The sequence below is a fragment of the Chrysemys picta genome, chromosome 7 (genome assembly GCF_011386835.1).
Source record: "Chrysemys picta bellii isolate R12L10 chromosome 7, ASM1138683v2, whole genome shotgun sequence".
Taxonomy (NCBI): domain Eukaryota; kingdom Metazoa; phylum Chordata; order Testudines; family Emydidae; genus Chrysemys; species Chrysemys picta.
Window position 1 is genome coordinate 55,333,877 of NC_088797.1, and position 10,269 is coordinate 55,344,145.

Below are 10,269 nucleotides of genomic sequence, written 5' to 3' on the forward strand. Positions count from 1 at the left end.
CCAGGGCTGGCTGTATGGAGGAGAGTGAAAAGCGGCATGGCCCAGTCAAGCCGCAGCACAAGCGTTTCACCTCTTCCTAACAATTTCTCAATTTCTCTGGTTGCCTGTTTGGTGTCCCTGCCAGAAAGGCCCATCCAGACATACTGCACTGGAAGCTGCTGGAGCCAGCTACCTCAGTATCAGACGGGGGTTTTCCAAATAGGGTTGCCAACTTTCTAATCACACAAAACCAAACACCCTTGCCCTGTCCCTACCCCTAGCCCGCCCCCCCTGCTCACTCCATCCCCTTCCCTCTGTTGCTTGCTCTCCCCCACCTTCCCTCACTCACTCATTTTCACCAGGCTGGGGCAGGGGGGTGGGGTGCAGGCAGCGCTTACCTTGGGGGGCTCCCTGGAAACTGTGACATGTCCCTTGGCTCCTAGGCGGAGAGGCGGACAAGCAGCACTACACGCTGTCTCCGCCCACAGGTGCGGCCACCACAGCTCCCACTGGCCGCAGTTCCCAACTAATGGGAGCTACAGAACCAGTGCTTGGGACGGGGACAGTGCGCGGAGCCCCTCTGGCCACGCCTCTGTCAGGGAGTCAAGGGACATGTCGCTGCTTCCAGGGAACCACGCGGAGCCAGGTAGGGAGTCTGCCAGCCCTACCAACTGGACTTTTAACAGCCTGGTCAGTGGTGCTGACCGGAGTTGCCAAGGTCCCGGAGTTGCCAAGGTCCCTTTTCGACCAGGCATTCTGGTCGAACACCAGACACTTGGCAACACTATTTCCAAGCAATCTTGCCCAGTAACAGTTAAACAATTCAATACCTTTTTGGTTGTTTTATTTTCTTGGTTCTCTGAGCAAGACGTTCATTAAAGCCTTCCTGCAGCTACTAGAAGCAAGTCACAGTGGCAGGCTGGGTCTTCAGGGGTGTGGTCACATGCAGCCTGCTTTGATCGAGAGCCTGGTTTCTCACCCCTCTACTGTTCCCATCAGCTCTACAGCATCCTCTTCCCCCTCCATCCCTATCTCCCCCCTCCTCCCACCAGCACAAATCAAGATCCCATATCCACACTCTCCTCTGCCTCTTCTTCCTCCTCCTTACTTCTAAATTAAATTAAATTAAATTAAATTAAATTAATGGAGATATCCTATCTCCTAGAACTGGAAGGAACCTTGCAAGGTCATTGAGTCCAGCCCCCTGCCTTCACTAGCAGGACCAAGTACTGGTTTTGCCCCAGATCCCTAAGTGGCCCCCTCAAGGATTGAACTCGCGACCCTGGGTTTAGCAGGCCAATGCTCAAATCACTGAGCTATTCCCCCCCCCCCCCCTTCTGGTAACAAAAATGATTAGTTTCAGAGTAGCAGCCGTGTTAGTCTGTATCCGCAAAAAGAAGAACAGGAGTACTTGTGGCACCTTAGAGACTAACAAATTTATTAGAGCATAAGCTTTCGTGGACTACAGCCCACTTCTTCTATATGCATCCGAAGAAGTGGGTTGTAGTCCACGAAAGCTTATGCTCTAATAAATTTGTTAGTCTCTAAGGTGCCACAAGTACTCCTGTTCTTCTTTTTAAAAATGATTAGGGGTCTGGAGCACATGACTTATGAGGAGAGGCTGAGGGAACTGGGATTGTTTAGTCTCCAGAAGAGAAGAATGAGGGGGGATTTGATAGCAGCCTTCAACTACCTGAAGGGGGGTTCCAAAGAGGATGGAGCTCGGCTGTTCTCAGTGGTGGCAGATGACAGAACAAGGAGCAATGGTCTCAAGTTGCAGTGGGGGAGGTCCAGGTTGGATATTAGGAAAAACTATTTCACTAGGAGGGTGGTGAAACCCTGGAATGCGTTACCTAGGGAGGTGGTGGAGTCTCCTTCCTTGGAGGTTTTTAAGGCCCGGCTTGACAAAGCCCTGGCTGGGATGATTTAGTTGGGAATTGGTCCTGCTTTGAGCAGGGGGTTGGACTAGATGACCTCTTGAGGTCCCTTCCAACCCTGATATTCTATGATTCTATGGTGCCATTTGCCTCAACCCTGGCCTTCCCTCCATCCCCATCCTCCAAGGAGCTGCAATCAGGAGTAAAACCACTGTCATGGATCAGTGGACTTTCCCTGAGAAGAAGATATAAGCACAACTGTTTATACACCAGAGCCTTTAAAAAAGGCCAGCTGCTCTGTGATGAATCTCTAAAGAGTCCAAAAATTAGGAAATAACTTAAGAAATAGCTGACCAGCAGGGGGAACTGATGCAAACCTCATAAATCCACTCTTCCCCCAGTGTCTTCTCCATCCAGATACTCCCAGTGGCGAAGCCTAGTCACCTTCTTCCCTCTTCCTAGGAAAACACACTCCAGCAGCCTGGCCAGGTCAGGTGCTGCTGTCCCTTTCCCTTCCTATGCCTACACAACATTTTTCAAGCTTTTCTTTGTAACCTTGTCCATCTGCCATTCACCCACGACTCTCACCACATGCCTCGGCTGCATCATACCATCAGTCCTCCTCTTTTCTCCCCATCCTTGTTACATGCACCTCTCTACTGTTCCTACCAGCTCTACCTGATCCTCTCCTCCTCTCCATCCCTATCTCCCCCTCCTCCCACTAGCATAAATCAAGGTCACACATCTACACCTCTGCCTCCTTGTCAGGTGCCGGCTTCCTCTGGAGCCTGGGGGTGCTCAATTCCCCGCCTCCAGGTCTGCCCCCTTTTCCCAAGCCCCCACCCCAGGCCCTGCCCCCCACACATCCCCTTCCCCCAAGCCCCCTCTATGCCTCTTTCCTGCCCCATCTCTTCCCACCCAGTTCTGCCCCTTTCCCCGCTCCTCCCCCTTTCCCCAGCACCTCCTGCACACTGTGTAACAGTTGATCGCAGCAGGCAAGAAGTGCTGGGAGGAAGGGGAAACAGTTGATTGGCAGGGCCGCAGGCAGATGGGAGGCGCTACTAGAGGGGGAGAGCTGGCTGCTGGTGGGTGCTAAGCACCCAGTAATTTTTTTCCATGGGTTCTCCAGCCCTGGAGAAGCCACAAAGTCAGCGCCTATGGCCACCGGTACCTCTCTTGCCAAAGCCATCCCTGAGTGCTCCTCCAGGCTCCAGCACCAGATACTGCTCTTCCTGCCCCCCCCCCCCCGATCCCTCCCCTCCCGGTGGCGGAGACTGGTTACTTGGGGTAACCGGATTTGTAGTGTGCGGGCGGATTGGACTGGGGCTGGGTCGGAGCAGACTGGGGGCAGAGCAGGGCGGTGGTGCTCCCTCCCCACCACCCGGGGGCTAGCCCAGGCCCATTGTGCTCCCCCGGATGTTCCTCGGCACCCCCCCAGGGGCCCACCCCACAGGATGGGGACTGCTACATTAGAAAGAAATGCCCAGTAGGTATTCTGCCCAATCATTGAAAAGCAAATTCTTGACTATCTTGCAGAATAATGGGCAAGCAGGAAGAATATTGCTCCTCTCCCCCTCTTTTTTTTTTTAAATCCTTGCCTTCCTCCTCTCAGTTTCCCCTCACCCAATGCAGGAAATGAAGTCAGCATTTCACTACCTACACATTTATTTATACTGAGATGACTCAAGAGAACTAAGCTTAAACTTCCTGACAAGCCATCTAGGAACAAAGTTTGCTGAGCAGAGAAGTGCTTGCATTTTGTGCCAAGCTGAAGCACGGGGGGGGGGGGGGGGGGGGGGGGGGGAAATTCCCTAATTCACAGAATAATAGCTATTTATTTTAGAAAAGACATTTTACGGAAGGAAGGAGTCCAAGAAGCCCGCCAAGCAACTCTTTACTTTTAGAAATAAGCAAATTTTTTTAAAGCCCTGGAAAATCTGCTTTTACTAAGCCAAGTTTGGCCTTCAAATACTAAACTCAAGAGCAGCAGGTTTCAGAGTACTCCTGTACTCCAGCAGCAGGTACTATATGGAACAAAACTGTATCTAACAATCTGTTTATGTATATCTACACTATACAATATCCCAGAATGGGAACTGAATTGCCAAAATCCACATGTTTGGATAACAAAGTAGCAAACTGAAATCAATAGATTCTGATAAAAAAAAAATCCCATCTTTTAAACCTGCAAAACTGGCTTCACCTTAGTGTTTATAAGGAATGCTCTCAGAAGTCAAAGTATGGGATGAAAGTCCAGAGGCATCTTTCTGTTTAGAAAAAATATTTTAAAGAGGCACAACAGCACACAAATGAAAATGTGCAAAATTAACAAAGTTAACAAAGAAGTGGCATTGTCTACCTATTAGTGCAATGCAGAAGAGAATTCATGTGAGTGTCTAGAGTCGAGCAAAAAAAAAAAAAAGGCAACACAATCCCAGTAACACTGAAAGAAAGAACAAACATCTTCTCATTTCACAAGTCCTATCTTCTGAAGCCAGAAGGATCTACTACATAGATCCCATGCTGGTGTTATTACAGTTGTCATTGGTTGGAGGGAGACTGATGAAATGAACACATATTACAAACACTGTACAAAGTTACAACGTAATAAATGCATAGAAAAGTGATTTAGGAAGGAGCAAAGAACTAGAATAGCATGGGAAAGTACAATTCACAGTTCCAAACAATAGGAAGCTGTTAAAAGAAAAAACAAAGGTGTTCCCTCATTACAGGAACACCTCATTGGAAAGGCAATCCCCCCCTTGCCACCTACTAGGAATGCAGCTCTGACAACAGAGATAAGGTAAAGAAAAGCCAACCCCCAACTTTACAAACAATAAGTTCCACAAACTTCTATCAGAGGTCATAAAAAAAAAACCTCTTTTCTAAACTAGTAAGACTGATTTGAATGGACTGCTCTTCATCACAGCACAGTCTTAACTGCAGCAAACCCTTCCTAGTAAAGTGTGACAACTGAGTTGGCTTGTTTCCTGAAAATTGTTTAATTAAACATGAAGGGCGTTTTCTCACAGGAGGGGGATGGTAACAGGATATGACAACAACTACAGATAATCATTTAACAAAACAATTAATACTGAAATCAAGGAGCATGCCCCTTTGAACCTATATTTAGAATTCCACAGTTGCAAGGCTAAATTTAAAAATTGTTCCTTCATAAAACAATTATTCCAGAACAGATCCTGGTAAGATCACATGTCTCTCAAAGTCCATGTCACCAGCCAGGAAAGATAAGGCTGTCTATGAAGACAATTTCATGCACAAAAGATAACATCCCTTCTTCCAATACTAGATTCAATTATTTAAAACTTGAAGCAGTGTCCAAGGTCCTGTCTATACACAACTATGTCCAAGTCAGTAATCTGTTACAATATGGTTCTTCCTTGATCCTCTTTCAGCACAGCTATGGGTACCCTGGAGTGCCAACCACACTGTGACGTTGCACCCCATAATGCTTTATAGAAATATGCTTATGGGTGTAAATATGACATAACTGGAATATGTTTTATGCTAGATATGCCATATAACAGATCTCTGCAAAAGTCATGATCTACTGAATATATTCATTCTATTTGTATGCATGTATCATTTTTGTATTAGAAGTTATGAATATTGGCTATGTACTTGTTTGATTTTAAGTAGCCTCAATGAAGCATTTGGTCTGCTTCTTGAGAAAATACTATTCTCAGTAAGTGCCCATTCAAGAAACACTTAAGCTAACAATGAACGCCAATCCACATCTGAGCTTTCCTGGGAACATCCTGTGGAATACCGAGTCATGCATGGACATGTGCCCATGTGACTCCAAAACTCCATTTTGTAGCTGGATTCTACACAGGGGGAGAGAGGGGTTTCCACCCACGAGAGAGACTATATATGCCCCTGGGAAAACCCCTCCATTTGGTCTTCAGCTGGCACAAGAGATAGCCTCTCCACCCCAAGGAGATACCTGAAAGAAACCGGAACAAAGGACAGTAACTACAGGGGTGTGTGTGATTGCTGGACTCAGACTAGGAGGAAGTCTAGTCTGTAAAAGAGGCTTATTGGAACATCTCGGAGGGTGAGATTTACTTGCATTTAGTTTTTACTGTATTAGGGTTAGACTAGAGTGTTTTATTTTATTTTGCTTGGTAATTTACTTTGTTCAGTCTGTTATTACTAGAGCCACTTAAATCCTACTTTTTGTATTTAATAAAATCACTTTTTGCTAACTAATTAACCCAGAGTATGTATTAATACCTGGGGGGTGGGAGGCAAACAGCTGTGCATATCTCTCTCTCTCTCTCTCTCTCTCTGTGTTACAGATGGTGAACAATTTATAAGTTTACCCTGTATAAGCATTATACGGGGTAAAATGGTTTTATTTGGGGTTTGGTCCCCATTGGGAGTTGGGCACCCTAGTGCTGGAGACAGGAGCACTTCTTAAGCTGTTTTCAGTTAAGCCTGCAGCTTGTGGGGGACGTGGTTCAGACTTGGATCTGTGTTTGCAGCAGGCAAGCATGTCTGGCTCAAACAAGGCAAGGTACTGGAGTCCCAAACAGCAAGGAAAATGGACTCGGAGGTAGTCCCAGTACATCAGGTGGCAGTCACAAGGGGGTTTCTGTGATCCAACCCATCACACACACTATGAATTTTAACCTGTTGAAACTGGATAGAGAACAACCATCTCTATCCAGGGCGAAGGGGCCCTGTATCTATAGTTTGGGAATGGAATCATGTTTGACATCTGAATAGTTTGTCTCTTAGTGATAGGTGAGGCCAAACTCTATTAACCACCTGATGCAGAAAGTGTGGGCAGCTCAGACAGAGTCAGAGAGGCTTGCTTAGCAGAATGTATCAAATTGGCTTTTCCCAATTATAGCTGCTGTGTGGTTTTTATTGGTTTAACTTGAATTTCAGATATGATGGACAGCAGCTATTATTTTGTACTGGGGAAAGCATTGTGTAAAGACTCTCACACTCTACCTCATGCCCTTCATCCCAAGGATAAAACGAAATGACAAAATTACAATGGTAAAGCTCAGTTAGAAGGTCACTAATAACAGGTATGTTGTCAGTTTGCTGAAATTCATGGCGATTTCAGAGTAGCACCATAGGTGGCAGTGGACCCTGGGCCCCACCCCTTCCGCATGAGGCCCCACCCTCCGCAATAGGAGCGCTGAGCCCCTTCGCGCCCCCATGGCCAGACAAGCCCCGGGCCGGCTGGAACTCTGAGCCAAACTCACCCACCCTCGCCAGAGGAGCCCTGGGCGGGCCTCAGTCATGCTGGCCGGCCCGAGCAGCCCCCGCCCAGCGTCCCGCGGCTCTGCCTTCCCTGGCCTATTACACCCGCCGCCCATGACTATCCTGTGTAATACAGACTGGCAAATCCCAGTTATGTCTGAGTAGCTGAGAGTCTGTGGACTTTCTTGTTTAATGCTTTGTTTTACTCCAGCTTTGCTTGTCGCTGTTTAGACAGCTAACAGAATCCGAGCATTGGGTACTTTTTGAAGAACTGGTCTGCTGCCTTTTTATGTTTTAGTTTAGGTCCTGTTTATGCCTGATGGGGAATTCAGTGTTTCCTGTTGCTGAACCACTCCATTGAGCAGCCGAGATTTCTTTTGCTATATTTCTGTCCTTTAATTTCATAGTAACTTGGAAGACTATGGCCTTGTCTACACTACAGAGTTAAGTCAACTTAAGTTACATCGACAACCCTATGCTGCTTTAATAACATCGGTTGTGCGCGTCCACACAACACTCCTTGTGTCAGCAGATCGCATCCACAGTTGGTGCTCTTGCATTGAGAGAGAGAGCATTGCCTCATAGGTAGCTAATCCCCTGTGCAACTCACCGCTCTCTACTGGTGGGAAATCTGGAAACGAATCTCAGTGCATCATAAGGGCGTGCTCACAGTCTCATGATACAGTTCTTTCCGTCCCATCATTCCATGGGCTTCCAAATTTGTTTTGTTCCATTATTTAACAGCCCCTGTAAACCTGTGCCCGCCTTCTCTGCCTGAAAGCATGGATCCTGAACTGCTGACCAGTCTGGTGATAAGCATTATGAACACAATGTGGCTGGCCCTGCCATATTTCAAGAGCTGAGAAACAGAAAGTGAATCTGTGGTGCCTCCCCTGCAGTGTGTAATGGAAAGAAACAATTCAAGATTGCTGCTGGCATTCATGGAGCAGTTGCACATGGTGGATCATTGGTACTGGGCTCAGAAAATAAACCCTGAGTGATGGTATCACATCGTGATGCATGTATGGGATGATGAGGAGTGGTTGCAGAACTTTTGGATGAGCAAAGCCACCTTCTGGAACTGTGCGCGGAGTTCACCCATGCCCTGCGGTGCAAGGGCACCAGAATGAGAGCTGCCCTTGCAGTGGAAAAGTGAATTGCAATCACTGTGTGCAAGCTGGCAACTCCAGACTGCTACTAGTCAGTCATGAATGAGTTTAGAGTTGGAAAGTCCACTGTGGGGGTTGCGGTGATGCAAGTGTGTAGGGACATTAATCGTCTCCTGCTAAGAAGGACCATGACTGTGGGCAATGTACAGAAAATAATTGATAGCATTGCGGCAATGAGATTCCCTAACCTGCGGCAGGTTGGTAGATGGGGTACACATCCCAATTTTGGCCCCAGACCATCTTGTGACAGAGTACATCAACCCCTCGGGGGGAGGGATAGCTCAGTGGTTTGAGCACTGGCCTGCTAAACCCAGGGTTGTGAGTTCAACCCTTGAGGGGGCCATTTAGGGATCTGGGGCAAAAATCGGTCTGGGGATTGGTCCTGCTTTGAGCAGGGGGTTGAACTAGAGGACTCCCGAGGTCCCTTCCAACCCTGATATTCTATGATTCTTTGAAAAGGGCTACTTCTCCATGGTCTTGCAGGCACTGGTGGATCACCGAGGCCGTTTCACTGACATCAATGCGGGTTGGTGAGGAAAGGTGCATGATGCATGCATCTTTAGGAACACTGGACTTTATAGAAAGCTGCACACTGGAACTTTATTTCCAGACCAGAAAATTCCAATGGGGGATGTGCAAATGCCCATAGTGATCCTGGGAGACCCTGCCTATCCTTTACTCCTGTGGTTCATGAAGCCTTACACTGGGAACCTAGAGAGCAGCAAGGAACACTTCAACAACAGGTTCAGCAGATACCAAAATGACAGTCGAATGTGCCTTTGGCAGATTAAAAGGTTGCTGGCACTGCCTTTTTGGCAGGTTAGACTTCAAGGAGTAAAATATTCTGATGGTCATAGCAGCCTGCTATGGGGTGCATTTCCTGCATATGTGCAGCTTCAGACTGGGTCTGTATGCTGCTTGCCTGTGTGCTGCTTTGGTCCCTGCAGAAATTGCCATTTGATACAACAAAGTTTCCTACAGCAGGGGGGGGGGGGGGGGAAGAAACAAGGCAGCTCTGCCAAGGAATCTTGGGCAGAGGATTGCAGAGTATCTATGTGAAAGTTTCCTAGAGATCTCTATGTAGCATTCCCGAGACATCCCAGTGTACATTAAACTTTTCCCCTGGGCCCCAACTGTATAGTTGCATAGGGTTTGTTGTTAATTTCTATTCCTTATGCCTCCTCTACTATATAAGAAAATAATAAGACCTCAATCTCCTATCACTGTGCAGAATCAAAGCAAAATATCTGCTTACTAGAGCTTGCCTCTCCTGCTTCGTGAGTGCTGGAGCTGGAGTGCTAGGACTGGCTAGAGTCAAAAATAGGTCCTGGCTTGCCATGCCACCGAATGACCTTGTTTCATCTCCCACATCCTCCTCCAACTCCACTTCCTCATCCACCACTTTGTCCTTGGAGTTGGTTCCACTGGCTGCTGCCTCCAGTCCCCCTGAAGTATCCATGGGGCTCTTTTTGGTGCCAGTGAGGTCATCACTGAGGCTGGCATGCAGCTACTTGTAAAAGCGGCATATCTTCAGCGCTGCACCAGAGTGACAGTTGCCCTCCCCTGCCTTCTGGTACGCCTGTCTCAGCTCCTTAATCTTAGCACAGCACTGCTGCATGTCCCTTTCATGTTCCTTCTCCTGTATGCCACAAGGAATCTGCCTGTAGATATCAAAGTTCCTATGGCTTGAGCAAAGCTGTGACTGCACAATCTCCTCTTCCCCCAGATTCAGCAGATCCAACACCTCCAGTGTACTCCATGAGGGAGCGCGTGTTTTTGTGGAAAGCCAGCATGGTCAGCTGGAAAGATGCTTTGTGAACAGTACATGCTGAGCAAACAGGAAGAGGAATTTCAAAAATTGAGGGAGCCTTTAAACTGGAGAGAGTGCATGCCTATCTACATACAGGGCAGCAGAGTTCAAACTGGCCAGGGTGTGTGAGTGTGGCTCAGGGTTCTGGCCGGCCCGGGGCTTCTCCGGCCATGGGGGCACGAAGGGGCTCAGC

The 10,269-nt window shown here is 47.7% G+C and overlaps 1 protein-coding gene across 23 annotated transcripts in view; it reads right to left on the reverse strand.

The window, feature by feature from the left end:
• Window positions 1-10,269, reverse strand: part of USP54 (ubiquitin specific peptidase 54) — a 236,926-nt gene that overhangs the window by 157,554 nt on the left and 69,103 nt on the right. The window lies entirely within an intron of this gene.